General features: G+C 37.3%; 1 protein-coding gene and 1 long non-coding RNA gene across 10 annotated transcripts in view; one reads left to right on the forward strand and one right to left on the reverse strand.

Moving 5' to 3' along the window:
* Window positions 1-25,728, reverse strand: part of zbtb16a (zinc finger and BTB domain containing 16a) — a 147,993-nt gene that overhangs the window by 24,847 nt on the left and 97,418 nt on the right.
* Window positions 5,368-6,771, forward strand: LOC141379868 (uncharacterized). Its single transcript, XR_015520330.1, has 3 exons — window positions 5,368-5,402; window positions 5,648-5,760; window positions 6,118-6,771. It is a non-coding gene; the product is annotated as an uncharacterized LOC141379868 (long non-coding RNA).

The raw sequence follows: 25,728 nt of genomic DNA on the forward strand, positions 1-25,728 counted from the left end.
AATAGTTACAGATAATTCACTTTCGTGTCGGGCGGCCGCGGTGAGATGCCGCGTTCTCAGATAGATTAATGCCACCAGATGTCATTGTAGAAGCCATATTAATTACCTCAAGATAATGTCATGGAACCATATGGTTTCTCCAGTGTCCATTTAGACAGAGAAAATGTCTTCATCACTCACAAACCCACATGGAAGAAATTGGCCCTATTGACTTTGACAGGTGTTGGAGGCAGATTCTTCATAATTAAGTAAGCTTTCAACACTAGCTCGACGTGACTGCAAAGAAGACTCTATAAACCTGAGCGCGGTTCTGCTGTGCCGATTGACATTTGATGATGATATGAAAGTTACAGGTTTGAGTTAAGCTCCCTCAACGGCATCTGCAATCATCAATCATTTTGAATCATGTTTTAATAAAGAAAATGTCAAAAATAACAATACTTTGATAACTATGAACATTTAGTTGTTGGTTATTTTTGGGCCACGGACTCAAAACCATCCTAACAGAAACCAAACATGGCTCTTAACAATTTTTGTTTGTGGGTAGCGTCTCACACTTTTGACATAACTGAGCACAACAGAAGTTATGCATGGTGTCTTTTACTGCTACACCTTTTTTGTTTTATGTCAGGAAGCAGCAACCAATGTTAAGGTACAATATGCCCACTAATACAATGAATAAGTAACTACGGAAATATGCTGGAGAGTAATACAAGTAGTTATTGGTATGGGATTATTCGTCACATTATTTAACTGTATGTGGAGAATTTATATAATCTATATATTACAGTTTTTAATTTACCATGCTTGCAGTTAGGGATGCACAAAACATTGTTTCGTCATCAATATTGCAATGTGTGCATCCGCAATAGTCATAGAGCAAACATATGCAATCTCCAGTCTGAATTATAGTCGACAAGGAGCTACAGAATTGTATTTAATCACTGTATTTATTTGGAATTTACACAAGTTATGCAAAAAAAAAAAAAAAAAAAAAAAAAAAAAAAAAACATTTCTTACTTAGATTTTTTGTCTTGTTTCTAGTCCAACTACAGTATCTACATTTCAAAGCGAAAACAAGATTATTTCACTTACCCCGCTGGCAGATAGTTTCCCTAAAACATGCAAAAAAAAAAAAAAAAAACTCTTAATTCTTAATTTTGACATTTCTTTTGACGGTGAAAACTAAACAATATTTTTACTTGGTATAACTTTTTCTTTTTTATATATATTTTGGCTTGAAACGAGATAAAACCAAATAAGCATTTTTTTTTGCACTGTGATTATTAAATTTCTGTACCTGAATACTGTTAGACTCCCTAGAAAACCGTCAAATAGAGCTATTCATTTTCTAAACTGTATTCATATCGCAATATTTAATCGCAGAAAAAAAATATCAGATTTTTCAAATATTGTGCAACCCTACTTGCTGTCTATACCAGTATATTGCAACAGACCTATCGGCCCTGAAATATGCATTAAAACACAGCTCTAATATTATAGCGACTATAATTTCATATCACACCTGCATCAAAAGCCTGTGTTCATAAAAAAAGAAGTTAGATCAAACCTTTAATTTAATCTTTTATAATAACAATACACCTTTCACATTATTAGCCAGAAAGAGTTATGACATCATCATTTTTAATTGCTATAAAAGCTGAAATACAGTTTTGGTAATATAATATAATATAATATAATATAATATAATATAATATAATATAATATAATATAATATAATATAATATAATATAATATAATATAATATAATATAATATAATATTTGGTTATAAAGTGTCATTGGACACAATTTTCATATTGGTGCAGCCCTAACAAATAGCACATAGTCGCGGTCAGAAGTGGGCTTTATTCTATTTTCTTACATCCCATTTAACAATGAAGTAAAATTAATGTGCCAAATACTGCTGATACTCACATGCACTGTGCCCGAGCGCCACCATAAGTGATATTAAAAGCGAGACTTGCAACCTGTACAGCCAATACATCACAGTCAATGTTCGCAAAGCCACTATTTGAATCCTCCTGCTGTCCTGATGGATGAAGTGATAAAAGATCATAAACACTGTACCGCCGGGGGGGTAAGTAGGGGGAGGAATTTACGAGTGGACCCACCCCTGCGTTAGGTCTACAAAAGACGCGGTGTCCCTTTAAGAGAGCAGAATTTACAGTGCACTGCTGGCCCTCGCCTTGGATGAGGATCGTTTACAAAGCAGAGGACCGTGCTTGCTTTTCCCCCCATCCCACAAATCCGATTTAATCAGACAACCCTTGCAGTGCGGCTCCCAGTAAGAAAAAGGATAATTAGTAAACAGGCAGCCTCTCCTTTGCTTCATTGGCATTCGCGTGGGGTGAGTGTCGCATTTAAAATGCAGTCTGATGAAGTCTACAAAATCAAACCATTTGTTACTCCTATTGAGGAGGCTTCAGGCCACTGGCAATTAAATTGGAATTAGTGCAGGGAATGAGATACGGACGATTCATACCAAGGAGGCGAGAGTGTCTGGAGGATGTCTGGAGCTCTCTCAAGTTTACAGTGCTGATGAGTCCCATAATAACTAAAGCTCATCTGCTCTCCGGAGCTGACGACACGCATGCAGAAAGATAAAAAAAAAATCTGGATTTGTTGAAGTCTCGCATGGATCTGTTTTTTTATTTCCTTTAGTGTCCGCTGTCATAGTGCAAGTGATGAAATCAGAGGTGTTTGTTCAGACAGTGTAGTCAATATCTGCTATATCCACATGGGTTGCCATAGTAATGACTTAAGCGTCAGCAGGAAGCCGACAGAAGAGAGTAGCTGTCAAACAGGACTGAAAACTGGAAATCAAGCCTCGGCTGATGTCCGTTGTGACATCTCGCTGGGGTGCTCAACTCATCAGTGCATCTGACAGGATGCACATTACTGTATTTACACATTCATGCACACATCACGTCTGAAGCCACTCACTCATTTGACCATTCGTCCAGACAGATAAATCAACACCCACTGCTATCGGACTGAAAATTCAGATTTCCTACCATATTATGGATTGGTAAAGATTTGATTTTGTGTGGAAATGATTGTATTTATGTAATTTTGCTGCTCACACATGTTTCTTATGACCATGTAAATATTAAGTGTGATTTCTGGATAATGCTTGAGTTTTACTCAATAAAATAAAATAAAATAAATAAAATTATACAATGTAAATGGTGTTTTCGTCTATAGGTTGTTTTCAAATCAAAGGGTTCTGGTGACACTCAGAATTTAGATGAAAAAAGGGAAGTAAAAAACTGAATGGGAGATGTAGAGAAAAGCCTGTTTTTTAGTGATTTATACCATATTTTAAAGGAGATCTAAATATAAAATAACCATATATGTTGGGCATGATCCTTATATCCTAAAGATGGCCGAGTTTTCAACTAAACAAAAATATATTTGTCTGTCATTGAGGTGGTAGATACTGTATAAGCTATTACATTTCATGAAAAAATACTACTATAGTGTTTGAAAGCATAGTAAAGATAATTACTTGAATTAAACTGTCATAGTAGCTCTACTGTTGCTGTGGTAGAACACAACTGTAGTAATAAATATTATTCAATAGGCTTCAGTTTTTTACATTCACAATGCACCACAGTTTACACTAATGGTACAGCATTTAGTACAGTTTATCAGTTTGCTATGCTACAGTATTTTGTAGCATTCATTAACAGAGTTGTAAACATTATACACTTTACTATGTGGTTCAAAAACATGTTTACTATAAATTAAAGAATTTAACTGTCCATTAAAGAATTAAAAACAATATATATATATATATATATATATATATATATATATATATATATATATATATATATATATATAGTTTTATATATATATATATATATATATATATATATATATATATATATATATATATATATATATATATATATATATATATATATATATATATATACACAACTCTGTTAATGAATGCTACAAAATACTATACTATATATATATATATATATACACATACATACATACATACATACACACACACACATGTATTTACACACACACGCGCTCCGGTCACTTTATTAGGTACACCTCTCCCACTGCTTGTTAATGCTAATTTTCTAATGAGCCAATCACATGGCAGCAACTCTATGCATTTAGGCATGTAGACATGGTCAAGACGTTCTGCTGCAATTCAAACTGAACATCAGAATAGGGAAGAAAGGGGATTTAAGTGACTTTGAAAGTGTCATGATTGTTAGTGCCAGACAGGCTAATCTAAGTATTTAAGAAACTGCTGATCTGATTTTCACGCACAACCATCTCTAGGGTTTATATATATATATATATATATATATATATATATATATATATATATATATATATATATATATACACATATATATACACATACATACATACACACACACACACAGCAATAATAATAATAAGAAAAATAACCATAATAATAATCATAATAATGACAACATATAAAATACTACTACTAATAATCATAATAATAAACATAATAATAAATTATTTCACTATAAACAACAAAAACTTGAAATAAGCAGAAACAAAACAAAGAAACAACATTGACGCTGGTGGTCTGATCAAAGCTTCTGGCTTGGGGGCTTTTACGTTTAATTCCTAAATGCTTCAGCAACTGATTCTGCCTCTGACAAGCAGACACACAAGCGTTTCCCTTACACGTGGTGCATCAAACACAGCTGCTGAATTTAAATATAACAATCGATACATAACAGTCACCGCATCGATGTGTAAGCGAAGCGACTGTCGTACACAGCTTTAGTAATGCATGTAATTTACTCACTGAAGGCTACATTTGACAATACTTTTTATTGACACAAGCTTTAGAAGCAATTTCTATTGTGTGTGTGTGTGTATATATACGAGCTGGTGCCTCTGCATCTGTGGTTTTGTATGAAGGACGGCTGTAGCGATGCCGTGTGCATGTGTGAGTTATTTTGAATGAATAAAAGGGGAAGAGAGATGCCATTTACTTTCCACAGTTGATTGGGCACAATGGAGATGAGGTTACCAGTGGGAGCTTGTGTGTGTGTGTGTGTGTGTGTGCTGGCGAGGCTTGCGGAGATGGGAGATAAATGAACTGCAAATGAGAAGGAACAGCTCCTGCAGTACAGCTGGCTTCCGAATTGCTTGCTTGCTTGCTTGGCCGTGGCAACCGGGCGAACGGTTGCCAAGGGTGTCAGTTCAGTGTCCCTCATACGCCACACGTGAGCTGCGCACAGGATCGCAATGACACACTTTAACCAATAGGGGTCACTCTGTGCTTCTAACCAGTCAGAACCCCAGAACTGCTCATATGACTCAATTTGAATAATCATTACACATATAAACAGCACAGGATGCAGGGGTAAATATATCTAGCACAAAACTATTGCATTTTAATGATGTTCTCAGTGCCTGGCAACTAATTTGTACTCTAGATATTAGATGCATGCAAATGATGAATGCACTGAATAAGGCTTGATGTTTACATGTTCCACATTTGAGAATCAGGCTGTGTGGTGTTATTTGGTGTGAGTGAGTAAAAGAGAGAGAGAGTATTTTTGTGAGCATGAATGTGTTTGTGAGCTTTTCCCCTCTGGGCGTATGCAGAAACGGTCTCTATGCAAAGCCATTACTGGGAAACACATCAGGAGGATGAAAATAAATTATACTGTTCCACCAAATGACAAACTGCCACTATAAAGAAGATATGCACTGGGAAGGTAATTTGAGAGTCCTGTTTGTTCCCCTTTCCTTAAAAAAAAAATGTTTGTTTACTGTTGTCGATTTCCTTTGATCCCTATCTATTTTTGCTCATAATGGAATGCCTGCTAATCTTTTAAGACGGTTTAACACGATTTATTTAATCAATGTCAATGCTAAGACGAATTACTAATCTGTTCAACATATCAGATATACAAGCTTATTTGAATCTGCCTGTATGAATAGAATACAGAACAGTCAGTAATGGCTGAACAAGCTTTTGGGTGATCGATAAAATTTGCACTTTGATCCGTCAAATCTTTATAATTCTTCTTCATAACTGCTACTTTTTCTTAAACGAGCCCTGGTTTTTGCAGTAAGCCGCAGGTGATGGATTTACAGCAAGTATCGGCCAGCTGCCGGGAGTCTGTCCGTGAGCGAGAGGATCAACGCAGTCCAGCGCTATTTTTCCTTGAGATCGACCAGGGTGCTGTGTACTGTCCGTCCTGCAGCTCGGCAGCACCAGCCTCCGTCATCCTGTCTACAAATCTTCCTGCCTCCCGACATCTCACACCCTCCAATGATCAAAGAGATGACAACAATAAAGAGAGATTCGACACTTTCTGCACACCTTTAGCAGATCACATGTTGAGTTTATTGTACAAAGTGAAGAGTCTGGACACAGTTGACTGAAGAAGTTATGCTCTTCATGGCCTTTGATATTATCCTTTTTGTTTTAAACTGGTTATGTGACATATACAGTGGTGTAAAGTAACAAATTACAAATACTCAAATTACTGTAATAGAGAAGTTCTTCACAGGAATTGTAATTTACTAAGTAGTTTTAAAAATGTGCACTTTTACTTTTCCTTGAGTACATTTTTAGTGTTGTATCGGTACTTATACTCCACTACTTTCCTTCAACCTGCAGTCACTACTTTATTTTTTCTTGTCTTTTGGGGATTAGAAAAATCAATCCTGTGATTCCTGTCTGATCAAATCGCATACAGAAGGTAAATTGCATCCTACTGAACAACCTCAAGACATGGGCGATTTATTGCAGCAAACTGTTTGGAAGCATTAAGTGTCCAAGAAGATGTCCAAAATAGTCACATGCAATGACCCAGAGACTGTTCAGAACAGGGGTCACCAATCTCGGTCCTGGAGGGCCGGTGTCCCTGCAGGTTTAGATCCAACTGGCCTCAACACACCTGCCTGGATGTTTCAAGTATACCTAGTAAGAGCTTGATTAGCTTGTTCAGGTGTGTTTGATTAGGGTTGGAGTTAAAATCTGCAGGACACCAGCCCTGCAGGAACAAGTTTGGTGACCCCTGGTTTAGAGAAAGGCGCATGTTTACTGTATTTACATTAAAATGGCCTTAAACACCCAGCAGGCACAAGACGTCAACATGACATCAGATTAACGCTGTACTTTAAAGTCGTCCCAATGTTGTGGGGACGTTGCATTTTGTTTGGAAATGAAAATCAGGTTGACGTCAGAACTCATCAGGCCGATGTCGATGTCCAACCTAAAAAAGACCCAATATCAACGTCTAATTATTTTAAAGCTTGATGTTGTGTGGACGCTACCACTATGACGTCTATCAAACGTTGGATTTTGATTGCCATTCCTGACAAATAAATGTCAGCATTTGACATAAATATGATGTTGGTTTAAGTTGTTGGCTCGACGTTGGATTTTGCTGACTTTCCAACACAACCTAAAATCAACCAAATATCGATGTCATTTCATGCTGTTATTAGACATCAAATTAATGTTGTCCTTGGATGCTGGCTAGACATTGAATTTTAGTCACCTGACATCACAACCTAATATTATTTTCTTATGATGTTGTGTGCCTGCTGGGCAATAATCAAATGCACTGCAGAATGTTACGTTTACACACATACACAAATGACATGCAAATGCATCAGCTTTACACAATGTGATACTCATTACTCACTACTCTTGACTTTTAAAAGAGCTACTTTTTACTCATACTTTGAGTAATATTTACAACAGATACTTTTAGTTGCACTACATTTTTAGGCAAGTAATGATAATTTTACTCAAGTATGATTTTTCAGTACTATTTCCACCACTGGACATATATAAACCATATATTGTCTGTATATACAGTATTGTTTAAAAACCAAAAGGTCAGAAAGGTTGCTTTTTACTCTAATACAGCAAACGCCCATTGATTTGATCAGTTCATAGTAAAAGTTATAGATATTTACATTAAGAAAGACTAAATTACTAATAGATTCTGTTCTTTTAAACCTTTTATTCGTCACTAAATATACCAAAGTTTCAACACTCAACAACAAAAAGTTGAATGTTGAGGATGTTGAAAATTAATTTTTTAGCATGTATAGGATCAAGTGACAATGACTGGAGAAATAGCTGTTGACAGTTTAAGGGAGAATCACATACTGAACTAGAGTTGGTTGGGTTGGATAAAAGTTTTGCACATTTTTGTGCAATACTGTACACTCAATAATAGCTACATCCAAAACTTTTGTAGCAATCTACTATACAAACTTCAGCAAGTGACTTTCCTCACAACACGATAATCTGACAGGAAGTCAAGCCTAGCGATCCACGGAGCTCCTTCTCTGGCTGTGATTTATTCCCAGTGACCATCTGGACAGTGGACAAACAATGTGGCAAGAGCTGTGAATGACCAGCCACATTAGTCATAGGCTTTTACCTCGACCCCTTACGTCCCTAATCTTTACACTTTTAGTCTTTTACTGTGGCCAAATGACCGGAGCCCCTTTTCTCACTGGCCGCTGACACGGTTTTTCCCACTGGACAAAAGGCATTGAGCTGCTGCACCCCCACCACCCTTCACTGTTGCCCGTATCTCCGACCCAACTGACAGGAACAGGAGTTTGTTTTGTTTTCTGAGACGACAGGAATGAGAATGGAGCTCTAAAGCTGTGCGGCTACAAAAACATTAGAGGGGGGGCATGATCCGCTTGTGAATAAAAAGAAGGGGGAAAAAATGAAGCGCCAGTGTTAATCATATTTAAATGCATTTGGAGAAGCATGGCCAAATAACATATATAGATAAAGGTATTAAGAATAATAGGACTGGCATGCCTCTTTCCAGCTTAATGTAGGCTTTTGTGTCGGTCTTAGAGGAAATGAGGGGCGATGAACGAGCCTGTTGCCCAGCAAAATCACCTTCCCGATGGCGCGCACAAGTTCGCTTTGTTGGGCTCTTTTACAGGGATGCGTGCTTTAAATTCAGCATTAAGAATGAATGCTTAGTCGAGCGACCGTGAAGGCTCTCTCTGTCATAGGGAGACTCAAATGAGAAAATGGAAGGCAATCAACATGCTCCATAAATTGGAGGCCAGTGGCGTTATAGTGCAACAGTGTCTTCTCAAACTCTCGGCACCGTAAACAAAACAACGGAATGAAATGTAAAACGTTGTTGTGACTAAACGACTCGAGACGGCTTGGGAAAACAAGCTCTTCGAGGTCATGTGGCGCTCGCTGAGCACTTTAGTGAGGACTACTGTAACACACCACTTTTTATCCATTCACAAACATGCACACTGACAGTTTAATAGAATCAGGTGCCGAAGTCTTTATTCCCAACATGCATTTGTTGTTCTTTTAGCAAGTCACTGTAAATGAGAATGAGGACAAAAAGAGACAGCAAGGGAAATCGGTGCAGGAAAAAGAGAAATTTTCTAGAAGAGCTGACAGAAGCTGCCCGTCTCAATTAGGACCATGTTATTTTGCTAATGATCGCTGGAACATGTCTTTTCAGAACAGCCTGACCCTGACCTTGAGGACAAACAGTAAACCGCAAAGTCTTTGTGAAGAAAGAAAAGACTTTATTTATAGATCAGCAGAGCGTCGATCAAGCAGCATCAGTGCTTGGGGAAGAAAGAAAAAAAAAAGAGGGGCCTGGGGGGGAAACGCTTTTGAAGCCACTAATATAGAGGTCTGCCTCGATCACTTCAACCCCCTTTTTAATTCCATTAGAAAGCCAATTGATTTGGCTTTGCAGCCGCCGAGCACGGCAGACTTGCGCTATACGCTCTCAGGTAAAAATCCTTGGCGAAAACGGATGGTTAGAATAAAAGGCAATGAACGCAAAGATGTTTTCATTGTGAAAACACATTAAAGGATGCATTAGACAACTGGAGATGCTTAAAGGGTCCGTGGGAAAAGAATCAGGAATTTAGCGCTTCAAACAGCAAAAAGGAAACATTATCAGTTCGTAAAACTGATGCCCACCAAATGTTCAAAAAGGCCCCCATGATGATTTTGTGGCGTGTTTAATTTCGATGGAATCTAATTAATTTACATTTGATACTGGAGGAGATGCTTTCATCAGCCTGTCATTTATCCTGTGTGTTAACACCTGTTAATTCACTATCTCTCCAGTAATGAGCTTTTAAAAAGAAAGAAGGCTCCGCATGCCCAAACACATTGGCAAAACACACACAAACAACATCTTTTGCAGATGTGAAGAACTACTCTGACAGATAGATTCGCCAAGCGCAGGTCACTCCCAATGAGATCCTGGCTGACCTCCAGTCCTGCCGCCTGATTATCATCAAAGCATTTGTCATGGGACAGAAGTGCAGAGTGCCGTCAAATAAGATCTTAAGGTGATATCTTATTATTCCAACCACATACAAGCAAACCAGCATCCTTCCGCTGCAGCAAAAAAAAACAAAAAAAAAAAACAAGAATTCTGGCATTTCACTTGCTTCTAAACAAGATATACAGTCTCTCCATTTCAATCATAAACAACTCTAACCATATATATTCACCTTCCTATATGCGAAGGATATGCTTTAGAATCATATTAACGGACCGCCAGGTACAAGAACGGCGATATTTTCAAAGAGCCCACGGTCACAAATGTCATTCTGTGAATTCACAATGCGCTGCATCCATGTGTCGACCTGAGAATGAATCAGCAAGCGGGAAGAGAGAGGGAGAGATATAGAGAAACAGCGAGAGTGACAAAATCAAATCAAATCGATGGCTTCTCACAACACATCTAGTGCGCACCTTTATCTGTCATATTTCAAGGCTGGCGACTTGGTTTCAATTATGTTTGCTTTGTTTAGAGCCATGTGGTAAAAATATCAACGGATGCGTTTCTTACCAATACACAGAATGTAGGAGACTGACATGGAAGAAGTTTTAGAGATTACTTTTCATTGTAGTCTGAGTGCACTTATACATACATGCAGCACTTGAAAGACAGACTTCATGCCGGTCTTAGAATATAAATAAAGACATCATTAAATATACCAAACTTAAAACCCTGTGAATGGAATTGGAGAAAAAAAAGGTTAAGAGATCCTTGAGTCAAGTGCACTACCAGTGTGACATCCAGCAGGGGGCACTCACCCTGCCCTCATATGAACAGGCCACACAAGCTTCGAGTTAAGACACAGACAGACCTCAGATGACCTCTCAGCGTATGGATAACATAAGAGCGTGTGCTATTCTACACCTGAAACCTGCTTGTAAAATGAACTGACCCTTTACATTTGTTAAAACCTGCCATAATATTACACGATTACTGGTTTAAACTGAAAAGAGTGCGCTTTATATAAACCAAGACCACAGAGTAGATTAAATACAAACACATCAGCTAGACTGCAGAAATTTTTTCCCCCTTAGTGTTTGTACCCTAGTGCCTGCCACAAATCAGACGCGTGCTTTGGGAGTCTCTGGCCTCTCTCAGGGCCGTATATCTCATAGACCTTGAGCCCTGCAAATTACAGCAAACACAGGATAAGACTCTTGTATCTAAAACTAGACTGGCCTGTACGCCGCACATTCTTCTGAAGGGTTCGTCTGAGTCCCTGGTGCTCTCTGGGAGACATAATGGCACACACAAACACACACACATACACCTAAACATCTCAGAATGAGCGCCACTGCCAGATACGACATCTGTATGAGGAATGTGTGCCGCAATCTGTTTGTTACGACAGAGAGACATCGCAAACAAGACCTTGCGCCCAGGGTGCAACTCCTGAAGGTCTCAGGTGAATGTTTATCAGTGGTGAAATCCCTAACCGAGCTTATTGGGTGAGAGGAAACTGCATTCCAGAGGAGAGAGAGCGCGAGGACTTTCTTTTTTTTTCCCTCCAAACAAGGGCGCTGGCCTTTCACCTCGCCTAGAAACCCTCCCTGGGGTTAAAGTGTAATCCAGGGCGTATGACCAACAAAGACCTGAGCCTAAAGGCCAAGAACTGGCACATTTTCTGAATTGCACTGTAATCTTAAACTCTTCTCACTTCTCCTATAGATGAGTGCAATGCAACCTAGATTTGGGATAATAGAGACTGATTGCAAAATTTTGATAAAAGGTCTCCTTAAACCGTGGGAAATCTGCCGCTGACAAGGAATTAGTTAAGAAAATACATCAAAAAATGTAATTGCACAGTTAGATCATTTACATATTAGAGCATAATTTTCTAATCTAGCTTCCTGTTGCTTGCCAGCTCACAGAAAGCAAGAACACTTATCTCAAGGTGTTTATTTAAATGTATTTAGCAAAACTTTTGCTTCAAAGAAAACTGCTGTGTGAATTTTTGCCATTCTTTAAAAAAAAACCAAGGGAGTTGTTTAATTGACATCCCCTTCCCCCATTTTCCCAGGGTAAAGGAGAAGAGAAAGGTTTTGTGTGTCCGACTGTACAAAAGGAAGCAGATTTGCAGATGAGATGACCCCCTGACCCCTGAAGCCGTTGAAAGGTGCTCAATGGCATAAACCCCACATAATCAATCACATTCTGGGACTGTGGTCAGCACCGGGCCGCACAGCCAGCCCTCTGAGCCGGACTGTAAACAGACACCCAACTCCTACAGAGCGATGGGGGATGAAAGACTCTAACAGCATTCCTTTTTCTTCTCTTTGTGTATGTGTGAGAGTGGTGAAAAAAACCCAAGTAAACAGAAACATCCAAACATCTTATTATATCAGCAGGACACCTAAAACATAAATGAAGAGCATTCTTTCCTCTACAGAGGTTAAAAAAAAAAGCACAACTGCATTCATTTTTGACACATGCACCAAACTGAGGCGCTCAAGACAGCATCTGAACCCGATGCCGCTCTGGGTCTCATGTCCTCAAAACAGGAGGAAAGATTAACTTGGACCACCGCACACCCACCTTTTATGACTGAGCAATCAATGGTTGAGTATTTTCAGTGATATCTTATCTAGCCTAGCATTTCATTTCTTCTGCTTTGTGTGACTTGTGAGCGAGTGACCAGGTGTCATCTATCAAAACAATCCTAGTCTCTGGAAACCTGCTATTAACTGATAAGGGCAAGCCTCCGTGGCATAATGGCTCCCACCTGAGCTCACAACTCAGCTCCGTTTGGAAAACAGGCAGTAAAGAAGGATGGATATAGAAGAATGTGGGAAATTGAAGGTGAAGAACTAACATGTTAGTGTTGAGGCAAACAACACTATTACAATTAAACCCTAAAGCTTTATTAAACCTAGGTGTGGAACATTAATCATGTATGTGAGTTTCCATAGTTTGTTGGGCACAATGGAGAGGAGTTTACCAGTGGTAATTTATTCATATTATTTTACACCAATCAAACAACATTTAACAAATAAAATTAATTCAAATACATTAATAAATGCAATAATTACTACTGCTGCTGCTACTAGTACTAATTTACTGAATAAATAAAAATATATTTTATGGCTATAAAGCTTTTGTTTTGGTGGAAAATGTCAAGAGGTTTTTAAAGGGAATAAAATGTTAGATGTGACTCTCAGTACTTAAAGACTGAGTTTGTGGATCATTTACAGCAAACCAAGCTGCTATTAAACTATGAAAAAATATATATTACCATAAGCTATTGTGTGAAAAAATGTGTGATGTGCAATGATTACTTATTTAGACCTTCTAGTTTTTCAAAATTTTGCGATCCCTAAATCCAATGCAAAAATCAATAAAAAGTTGTAAATTTCTGCGATCCTGTAAAATTCATAATTTGAATGCAAAGTAATCGCAAAAAAAAAAAAAATCTAAAAAAAAAATCCAAATCCATCAAATTATATTTATTTCAATAGTTTTGCATGACTTAGACATTGCATATACAGCACACATGATGCATTTGAATGTCTCTCGAAAAATACATCTCACCTGCGCCCTCACAATCATGGTTGCGTGTTTGACATGCTTCAGACTGCAGATAAAATAGAGAGCAAACATCTAACAAATGGTGCAACGGAACAAACAGAAAAGCAAGGAGCTTGCAATGATGGAGATTGGCTCAAGGATGAAGGCTAAATTGAAGGACATTATTTGCTTGTGCGTTACATGTATGGCTTAGTGTTATGGTGTGCGTACAATCAATAAATGATTTCGTTAAACTCTTTTGGTGCAGTTAATGAGAGAAAAGACTTCCCTGACATTGACGAGTTTTACGGCAATCCGTGTTTTAGGTGTATTTCGGTAGGGGAAGCCTAACGCATGTCCTGAGTGAGGTACATGATGTCAGATGCCCCAGGGAGGGGAATCTGAGAGAGAAATCAAGATTGTGGATAAAAAATAAGTTATACAACTGCCTCTGGCTTACGTTTTAGATCAGTTTTAAATCTTGTTTTGACAAGAGACCAAATTAAAGAAGCTTTACTTTTATGATTTGTGTCATTGTGTCAGATTGCACCCCTAACATAGTAGGCTACCTAATATGGCAAGATATATATATATATATATATATATATATATATATATATATATATATATATATATATATATATATATATATATATATATATATATTGCAAAATTTTCTGGCCTGGGAATTACCACCACAAATTTATTGAGGCCAAAAAATAAATAAATTAATAAATAAATAAATTTTAAATTTAATAAATAATAATAATAATTCGTGAAAAAATGTAGGGGTCTGCCTATTTAATATCAATGCAGACTTTACAATCTTTTCAGATCTTACACCAGACCTAATAAAAAGGTAACCAGCCAACTCTAGAATTAAACCTAGAATTTATACACTTCTTAATACAATATACTTGTATACACCACTTGGAGAGTGTTGATTTTAGGACCCATTTATATGCCATTCAAAAGTAAACAGTATATGACTGAGTATCCGACTGAGTATATGAAGGCAGATCTGTCCCTGAAATGAAGACTTGGAGTAAAAGTCATCATGGAGCCATTCACTCACTACTCCATCAATTGCACAGGTAGCGAGAACCAGCTCACTGGTTAATTTGGCCAGACTGAAAACTGTGTCACTAGGCAACAAGATCTGATCGCTCCTTTGTTTGGGGTGAAAGGTTGGAAGTGTTCACACTAATCTTGGAGTTCACAATTAAGTAACAGAAGAGTGTCTTCCACCTCCCTTCAACCCTTCTCTCTTTTCAGACGAACAAACGCCGCCAAATCCCCCATCGCTAATGGAAAAGTATTTGCACTGTAAATTAAAGGGTACACTTTTTTATGCTTTGTACGGATCACTTTTGGGATGTCTGCAAACAGCTCAAATCTAATTACAGGGTTTGGGGGGGTTGGATTTACTCGAAAAGCTGAAGGAACAAAAGAAGACTGGCCCATTGTGAAGTAGCTCGGTTGCGTCTCCAGTGAATCCTCATCTATTCAGGCCACTCGTGGGACAGGGGTTAATCCATTACAGGGATACTTCAAGGTGGGAAACTCAATCAACAAAGGGTCTGTGTTAGTATGTTTTTTTTTTATCATAGCCGAAGATTTTCCTGTACTTGAGCCTTTTTCCCACCTCTTTTATATTGTACCTCCCCCATGGCATTTAATTGCCTATGGTTATTAGCACAGAGATACGAAGCATTCAAAACCGAGGCGGATAATGCTTGTTCGACACAGGATGAGTCTTATTGTAGCGGGCAGGGGCTTCCCATCTTGAGCGAGTTTGGCGAACAAGATCGGGAGATTCCTGCTGGCTTCTTTTACAGCACGTGAATCGCCAGGCCTACAGGAGTCCGTAATCTCCCCACAAAACTTTTATTTTCCTTTGGACATGTGCGGCTGTCTTGCCTCACAATGATCGCATCAAAGCCTCGCTCTCATCGAGGTTCTTGCCAGACGGATTTAGACATCACTATTTGCTGTCAAATCTCCATCGAGAAACAATGCGTGCTGCGGCCATCATGCAGAGATGCTACAAAACCCCTTTACCCCCACTGTAACTACTAAGCTGGGATGGTGACCTTCGGTGTAGACTGTCAACTGTGGTGGGTCTTTGCAAAAAAATAAAAGGCCACCAGCTTATGTGCCCAAAGCGGATCCTTCACACCGACACCGCATCGAGTCAGTTGATAAAAGTGGAACTCATTGTGGGAATTTATACTTCGCCTAATGGCTAAACATTCTTGCCAACAGATGATTACTTCTGGGTGCTGGCCGCACGTCTGCACATGGTATCTATCAGCCAACTGAGCATCTCACCCACTGGAAAACTCATTTAGATCCTATCTAGGGAAAAAATTAGTTGTGAAAAAAAAGAGAGAGGCCAAGCCGGTCTGCGCTTGATTTAATTTGGTCACTGATACAGAGTCCAAGCACTTGTGCCCTCTGTATTTTGGGGAAGGAGAGATTGGGGAAAAAAAGCTTGTGTTCAATAGACCTGGCATAAGGACACACACATACACGCACACACCACTCGAAAGGATTTAAGCGTCAAACAGGGTCTAAGCTGCTGCCTCCGCTGGACTGGCGAAATCCCACATAACACATTCAGATAATCATTTCCAGTCTTTTCGGTTAAATCTTACATCCCTCTGAATGGGGCTTGAAAAGCTAAATTGACATGGGGTCAAATGATTTGCGGTTTAAAAGTCACCTGTTATTCACCCTGCCAGCTCAAAACAGAAAGGCCAGCGCTGCACATGTTTTTACTGTATGAGACAGCTAGAGGACATCATGTTCATGGAAAGCAAAGGAAATCGTAATAACGTGATTTAAGCTGAAATAAAATTAGTCCATTTTTGGAACAAAGATCTGCTTTATGCTTCTTATCATTCTGGTGGTGTTGCTGAAAATACTGTAAAATTAGGTTTGTTGGTATCATTCAGACGTGACTTGACTGCTACAATAATAGCAAGTGCATGGGCCAACCTGCAATGAGGATAATGAAGGCCTACAGTAACCAGGCTGGGTGCAGGCGGTCAGCGGGGCTCGGACAGATGGGTCCTCCGCTTGAGAGTGGGACAGCTTGCTCAGTAATGGATGTAGAATGAGATATGGGGATAGAGTCTGGCACAGCTAATAGTCATTTAATCAGCTGCAGCTGACCGGCACATGGACACCATTTCTGATGCCATGCTGTTTCTGAGCGATCCAACCCCATCAGCCTTTACCTACAAACACTGCCACAATACAAGCTAAAAGCTCAACAACCAAAAAACAAAACAAAAACAAAAAAAGGCACTGAAAAACACATTTGGATCAAAACAATGCCCTTGAGAGCATTTCTTATGAACATTGTGCAGCTATTAGTTTAAGGTGGGACCTTTTTTATTTATTTGGGATATATATGGTTTTGGCATATAAGTGGACATATATGTTTCTGGCATATTTGGGACATATATGTGCTATTTGTGTAGAGGACATATATGTTTCTGGTATATATGAAGACATATACATTTCTAACATACATGTGGACATTCTGGCATATATATATATATATATATATATATATATATATATATATATATATATATATATATATGTATATGTATATGTATATGTATATGTATATGTATATGTATATGTATATATATATATATATATATGTATATGTATATATATATGTATATATATATATATATATATATATATATATGTATATATATATATATATATATATATGTATATATATATATATATATATATATGTATATATATATATATATATATATATATATATATATATATATATATATGTATATATATATATATGTATATATATATATATATATGTATATATATATATATATGTATATATATATATATATATATATATATATATATATGTATATATATATATATATATATGTATATATATATATATATATATATATGTATATATATATATATATATATATATATGTATATATATATATATATGTATATATATATATATATATATATATGTATATATATATATATATATATATATATATGTTTCTGACATATAAGTGGACATATATGTTTTTGGACGTTTTCATATTTTCATGTGGATATGTTTCTGGAATTTATGGGACATATACAGCTGAAGTCAGAATTATTATTATTATTATTTTTCCCCAATTTCTGTTAAATGAAAAGAAGATTTTTTTAAAACATTTCTAATCATAATAATTTTAATAACTCATTTCTAATAACTGATTTATTTAATCTTTGTCATGATGACGGTAAATAATATTTGACTAGATATTTTTCAAGACACTTCTATTCAGCTTAAAGTGACATTTAAAGGCTTAACTAAGTTAATTAGGTTAACTAGGCAGGTTAGGATAATTAGGCAAGTTATTGTTTAATGATCGTTTGTTCTGCTTAAAGGGGCTAATAATTTTATCCTTAAAATGGGGTTTAAAAAAATAAAAACTGCTTTTATTCTAGCAGAAATAAAACAAATAAGACGTTCTCCAGAAGAAAAAAAATATTATCAGACATACTGTGGAAATGTCCTAGCTCTGTAAAACATAACTTAAAAAAGAAAATTCTTTCAAAAAAGAAAAAAAAAAAATCAAAGGGGGGCTAATAATTCTGACTGATTTGTTTAGCAAAGATAAAAGAAATCAGTTATTAGAAATGAGTTATTAAAACTAAGTATGTTCTATCGAGTTCTATGTGAGAATGTAAGTATGTTCTTATGTTCTATATAAGTATGATATATTCTGGGATATGCTGTTTGTAGACATATGTTTCTGAGATATATGGGACATATGTGCTATACATATAGGGGGCAGATATGTTTCTGGCATATTTCGTCATGCTTCTGACATATATGGGACATGTGCTATACATGTAGGGGACATACATGTTTGTGACATGTGTGGACATATACGTTTCTGACATATATGGGTCATATTTGTTTCTGGTATATAAGTGGTAATGCAGGTTTTTGATATATATAGGGCATATACTGTATGTGCTAGACATGTAGTATATACTGCATGTTTCTAGCATATACTGTATGTGGACATATATGTCTCTGGCATATATATGGACATATGTTTCTGACATATATGGGACATATATGTGCTATATATGTAGGGGACATATATGTTTCTGGTAAATGGTGGACTTCTCCTTTTGAAAAATTAACCAATCTCACGACGCACGTCACAATGACCAGTCCACTAATAGGAACGCAAGGATGGTGAAACTCATATGCCACTATTTTTAGCATTATTTGTTTTTATTGATTAAACCATCTAAACATTGAACTGATCACTCTCTGAACATATTATGCTTCAAACATATTATGCTTTAGGAATACATATAAAACATTAACATATGATACATCAAATAAATAAAAAAAGACAATTATAAAAATGTTTAGAATTTATTACTGGATGTACAAATCAGGGGGTGGCACATGGGCTCAGTGGTTGGCACTGTGGCAAGACAGCAAGAGGTCGCTGGTTCAAGTCCCAGCTAGGTCAGTTGGCATTTCTGTGTGGCGTTTGCATGCTTTCCCAATGTTTGCGTGGGTTTCCTCATTTGCTCTAGCTACCCTTCAGTCCAAAGAAATGCTATATGGGTGAATTGAATAAGCTAAATTGGCTGTAGTGTATGTGTGTGAATGCTAGAGTGTATAATTATTTGATTAGATTAAAATATTACCATTACATAAGAAATAAACTATATTAATATGAATATTATACATACTACATATATTAGAAATAAAGTATTTTATAAAAAACTAAATAAAAAATGTGCACACATTTCTAAGTTAAAACGTAAAACTATTCAAATATTTATGTACAATTATCAAATATTTTACAAACGTTTTAAGTAAACAAACAATGCTGGCATCACTCTAATAACTCTTCGTGTTTGTTTTAAAGTGCCTACATGGGCTTAACATGTCTGGCCACTACAGCAAGCAAAACTGCTTTGGCGGAAATTAAACAGGACGCCCAAACCAGCCCACATGCATACGAATTGGCTTGTGCAACTTTAATGCGCACTGACAGGTTAATTACGTCACAATTAACTAAATGCCTAACAGCCGCTCTACTAGTAGCGATGTGATTGAGTTAATAGAGGGGTATGACGTGACCTGTGTTTACCGGTGCCACCGACCCCATTTGACAGAGTAACAGAGAAAGTGGAAGCCTTTGGGCACATTATTCGGGGATATTTTCAGATCTGGGAGAGAAAGTGATGGTGGTGAGGGGGGGGGATGAGGGAACCCAAAAAAGCACTCTTTTCTCTTTCTCGCTGTGCCAAAACACAGCCGTGTTGCTCTATTCCTTTCTCTCGCTCTGTCAAAACTATTTCTGGCTTCCTCTGTGGCCTGGTTCACTGGAGTCACGCCGTGTTCCCACCGAGCAAATCCGCTGTTCTCTCTCCAAAATGGTTTGCATATTTTCCCTGTAACACAAGACTTAAAAAGGACGAGAGGAAATCAAGAGGGAAGGGGGAGCCGTTGCTATTATATCTGGATTTACATGCAGCCAGCTGACGGGACAGTTTAAAGGTGGCCACCGTTTAGACCAGCATCTGCGAAAGCTAAACCAATAATGACAGTGATCATTTTCAGTCGAACTGCCAAGCTGAAGAGTCCTGAAAGCCTAACCTATTCCTCGATAAAGATCTGATTGAGGAGACCCAGGAGCTTTATGGTCAGTTTCCTCATAATAGTTTTGTCAAAGCGCGATACTGAGTCTCACAGCTTCTGCAGAAATACCACAACTTTCCCCCCTCGTCTCATCTCTTCCAGTCAAAGCGTCTCAGCAAATACAGCACTGTGTGGGGTAAAGCGCATCTCTCGGCTAGACATCGTATCAGTGCTTCAGATTGAAATGAGACATGTCTCTTCACACTCTGTAAAAGTCAATACTCCTCATTTAAAATGCACAAAAACACACAAAGGCCTCTTCAGCTGGATTCATGAGTGAATTTTTCATTGCGGTCCCTTGAGATAAGTGATCGTGAAGCTGAAGTCTCTTCAAATTGGGCTGCCCTTTAAAGTAGGTCAGAACTGAGACTCCAGTAGCACTGGGGCTGTGCGTCAACAACAGCACATGATGTTGTTTTTCTCTCAGAGTCCTGGCACCAAACACGAGCGACCATTTCTGCGCCTTAACCAACCTCTCTCCAACTGTCTAAAAGCCCCTGACGTCACAGGCGGCAAACACCTCGCCAGGGAATGCCATCAACACAGATCAGAGTCATTCCAAGAGCCAAACAGTAAAGTTTAGGTATATTACCAGGCCTTTTAATGCCGTTCGTTGCTGCATGAATGGCAATCAAATGCTAAATAATTACAACATGTGAATAACTAGTCGAAATGAACCTGATTTATCACTCTGAAATACGACAGGCTGTACACAAGGCCTCTTTTCTTTCGATCTGCATATCACAGCAGCTGATTTCTCTGACATCAACAGAAGTGAGACGTGTCTACAAAGAGACCCATTGAAGTGGCGGTGTTAGTCTGGAATGAGGCAGGAATCGTGCGGACCATTTAAAACTCAAACAAGTTAACAAAAGTTCTTTTAGCTGGGATTTTAACTCTATTTTAGATGTGCAATTGTTCAAACTGAACAACTGCTTGACTCCAAAATTCTTAATTATTGGTATTGGAAAGCACTTATGTTCATCAAGGCAAAAATACATGAAAATCAGCAATATTATTACAATTGCAATTAAAAATTTTATCATTTAATTTGCTTTAAAATGAGAGCTTTGATGGAAATTATCACACAAGCCTTTAAAAATTATTCTTACATTTTGATTTGGTGACTATCATAGATATTTACATTATATGTCGCCTACGCTATTGTCGTCTATTGGAAAGAATGTGTCAATAGAGCCGCCATTTTAATACAGGGTAGCGCTTCTTTAAAATGAATATGGGAACAAGGTGCAGTGGAGGACTAACTATCCAGAGCCAGAGACATATATACATATATCTATGATCAAGAGTTTTCCCAGTGGTCAGTATGCAAATATTTTTCAAATGACAAAAATTATCATTTTAAATCACTTTTCTACATCCATAAGTGACTGCACCGGCATTGCCGACAAAGAGTGTGTTTTGTGTGCATGGAAATGTATTATACTCCCTCCCTGTTACATTTGATCTGATCCGTGACCTGAAATACACCCCCTCTCCTGCTTTCACTTATAATTCGAAAGGAGGGAGCGCTTCTTTTGTGAATGAATCCCCATTATGAATGACTTGTTCACCGCTACGCATCACTGCAGCATCTTGTTGACATATTTAGTTTACATTGTTTGCTGATTTTATTCAACAAAACTACCATAAGCCTAGAAGTTTGTGCAACTTACTGCTCCTTTACTTTATTGTCAGGGCAGTAAGAGACTGCATTATCAATACTTGATCAGAACAAAAGTTCGTAACAAACAAAAAAGTAAAAAAAAATTCCCAGGGCCTGTATGCGATATCTAGTGTATATATTTATGGGTGACCATGAAACATTTAAGGGAGTTTTCCCACCTGCCCTATTTAGTTCGGCTGAATCGCAGTAGAGTTCGTCTTCCCTCTTGGTGCAGTTGTTTGGGCAGGTGTGAATGTAGCAATCGCACTCGAGTGCACCAAAAATGGAACAAAAAAAGCGTACGCTTTTAAACTAACCCTGGAGTGGTTCGTTTGTGGTGAGAACATAATCCAAACTAGTACAGACCTAACTGCAAAAAGTACTGCGCCTTTATCGACTAATCCAGCTGCCATAGTCCTATGCACTGTGCGTTATGGGATGTGGAGGAAAAATATTTGTTGACAGCGCTTTACAAACAGTTTTAAACAAAAAGAGAGAGGGAAAAACTTATGGATCGTTTGTAATACTTCCGGACGATGACCATGTCGCAGTTTAGCTAAATTAATTCAAGCCTCCTGAAGTGATGTGTGATACAAAATACAATTTGTATAAACAACACTACATGCAAATGTCAATACAACATGCAAAATTGTTTCACATTATATTGTCCTGAGCAAAGATTATTAGTCTTTTTTTTCTTTTACTCTCAAAATATCAGCAGCCATTCAATTGCATTTTATGAATGACCAAAACTATTCTACTGAAAAAAATAATAATTTTCTAGCCCGAGGTTGAGAAAATTAAAGAAAAAATTATTATTTTTTACACTTCTTAATTATAAATAATTAATTTAAATATATAAAACCAAATACACAAGCATGCTACTCATACTGTACATGAAGTGTCTCTGGTGCCTTTGAGAGGAGCAAAAATAAACACATACACACTACAGTACATACAGGTGGGTGGAAAAATCTGTCTTTCTCTTTAATAGGCAAAATGAAACAAATTCAATATTCTATCAGTCAGGACTCATTCCATTGTTCCTAATTTTGTTGCCGTTTTGTTATTGCCATGATATTCAATCAGTGCGGCATCTGATTTTTCCATGAATGGCTTTTGTTTGGTCATCGGCAATTCTCCTGATAGCGTTACAGGAAATGACCGCTGCTCCCTGAACTTCAGCCTTTTGCCAGACAAGCTGCCAACTTGAAAACTGAGACCTGGATGTTTACAACGACAAGAAAACTTTGTCCACTGTAAACACCACCACCATGCCAACAGCTGTTAACTATTTATAAAGAGGGCACAACTAGCGAGTTACACATCCACTAGGGCTGGTGTGGGGGCAGAGATGTGGTTTTGGGCTTGTTAAATAACACTGTTAGCATAACGTAAGCAGGAGTAAAATCAGACTTGGCTTCGTATCAGGGCTTTGGAAGCTGGCTTGTCACTGTGATCTTACTAACAGTGGGAGATAACAAGGTGAAATGTAAACATTTCCTGTTGTGGCCTTTACACCATCTCTGAGAAAGCTTCAGAAACCACCCTCGGTGCGTAGCAAAACATGGACGCTTGCGTGTCATGGCTAGTGTTCAGGAAAAAAAAAAAAAACATGAATCCGCAGACATAAAAACTCCCTATAACCCTCTTCAAGTCTATCTAGGCTGTGAAAATGAAGCATATGGGTGAGCATATTGAGGGATTGTGGGAAAAAAAGCCAGCGTATCAAACTAGCCATGCGTTATAGCACATTTAAAATATAAGCCTGGTAGCCACAGGGGAGGCTGGCCTCACTGCTGTTCAGGTCCCTGGCAGGAAGACAAGTTTCACTGCCCATTTTTTTTTACTCCAGACTCCAAATCTATATTTAGCCAGGCTTTTCCACTGGTACGCCTTTTTCTGATCGTTAGCCCTGTTTAACCCCTATTTACAACGGGCCCCATATTGGTCAAGGCTCTCGGGAGGCCCAGTCAGCGAGGGCACGGCAAGCCTTTTACGCATGTCTGTCAAACAACACAAAGTGCACCCAAGCAGCTCCAAGGCCAGGACAGGATATTCATCATATATTCACTGTGATTCTGCAAGAAAGTGAATACTGCTCAATTTAGTGCGTTTCAATAGCAATTAAGTTTACTAAAGACCATCTTTAGATTACCATTAAGAAGTAATAGTTGTTTAAATAGCAGCAATTGTTTCAGTAGCAAAAACGCTAATCAAATAAATATTGAAAATGTTCAACTGTTCATGTAATCTTGCAGTGCCGTTTTCCGAGTTCTGGTAAGTTGTTAAGGTTTTTTAATATATAGATGACATGCCTACAATATTTTTCATTAGTGATAATACTGACACAGTTGTGATTTAGACTATTTGAACTACAATAAGGGAAAATGTCCGCTTAAAGACAACTCTCATGTGGAGAATGAAATCACATGCCTTGCTCAGGTGTGAGTTTTTCACAGACTTCATCAGTGTAAAAATTGTGATAATTCTGTGGGTCTTGTCTATCAAATCTGATCTTTATTTAAGGTTTTCTATTGGATTGTAATCAGGTGATTGACTAGGCCATTCTACAGCTTGATTTTCTTTCTCTGAAAGCATTTGAGAGTTACCTTGGCTGTGTTTTGGATCCTTGTCTTGCTGAAATGTCCACCCTGGTTTCATTTTTATCTTTCTGCTAATATAGATGCTGAACTGAATCAGGTGATATTAATTTACAATACAATACAATAATTTACAATAGGTTTGTTTTCTTTGCATATATGCAAATATGTATTTCTTTAGTTATCAACATCTACTAGTGAAAATTTCACTATACACACACACACACACACACACACACACACACACACACACACACACACACACACACACACACACACACACACACACACACACACACACACACACACACACACACACACACACACACACACACACACACACACACACACTAAAATTAATTAATTAATTATAATTAATTAATTTATATTTATTTATTTTAATTTTTTTTTTTTTTTTTTTGCAGCAGCAGGATTATAGTTTTCGCCCCTGGTGTGAATGGGTTTAGGCAAGTGTAAATTTTTCCCATAAATCAACAAAAAATCCTGACTGAGTGATTGATTTAGTAAACGTGCCAACAACGTGACTTTATGATTTTATTGTTTAGATTATTTAATTACAGTTGTTGTTTATTTTTTATTTTTTTGGTTAAATTATCCAAGAGGTATAGTGTAGTACCATATAAAAAAATCTGGTGTTGATAAAAATCTTTTGGATCATTGTCTTGCTGATATGTTTGTTATTATTGTAAAATATTATTATTGTTTTGTATAATTTTTCATGTTTTTTAGGTACTTTTTTAAATTCCACTTTTACAAATGAAATCTACTGGCATTTAACTTAAATCCACACCTAATAAATTCAGAGAAATTTAGAATTTAGGTGT

The sequence above is a fragment of the Danio rerio genome, chromosome 21, assembly GCF_052040795.2.
Source record: "Danio rerio strain M-AB ecotype USA chromosome 21, GRCz13ab, whole genome shotgun sequence".
NCBI classification, from domain to species: domain Eukaryota; kingdom Metazoa; phylum Chordata; class Actinopteri; order Cypriniformes; family Danionidae; genus Danio; species Danio rerio.